Source organism: Pterocles gutturalis, unplaced genomic scaffold (genome assembly GCF_000699245.1).
Source record: "Pterocles gutturalis isolate BGI_N339 unplaced genomic scaffold, ASM69924v1 scaffold33900, whole genome shotgun sequence".
Lineage (NCBI taxonomy): Eukaryota > Metazoa > Chordata > Aves > Pterocliformes > Pteroclidae > Pterocles > Pterocles gutturalis.
In genome coordinates, this window is record NW_010139362.1 from 173 (window position 1) to 464 (window position 292).

A 292-nucleotide genomic window follows, 5' to 3' on the forward strand; every position below is an offset into this window, starting at 1 on the left:
CGGCTATTTTAGTTTTGGCCTGGTGAGTTAGAAAGGAAGCAATGATATTTATTTTTTCCTGCTGCAGCGCCGCAGATCCTGTGCCCTTGTGGGTCAGATGTCGTGAACTGTTTCTGGGCTGAGCTGGTTTTTCAGGTGAGTAGGGCCGTGGTCTGAGGTGGTGCCCGACCTGGTGCTGCCATGGTGCTGAGAGCGGTGCCGGCTCTGCAGGGCTTGGTTTTGGTGTACCCCCGCTCACTGAGTTCGAGCAGAGCGGAGCTGCTTGTGGTTCCTACTAGGATGTGGCTTTTCT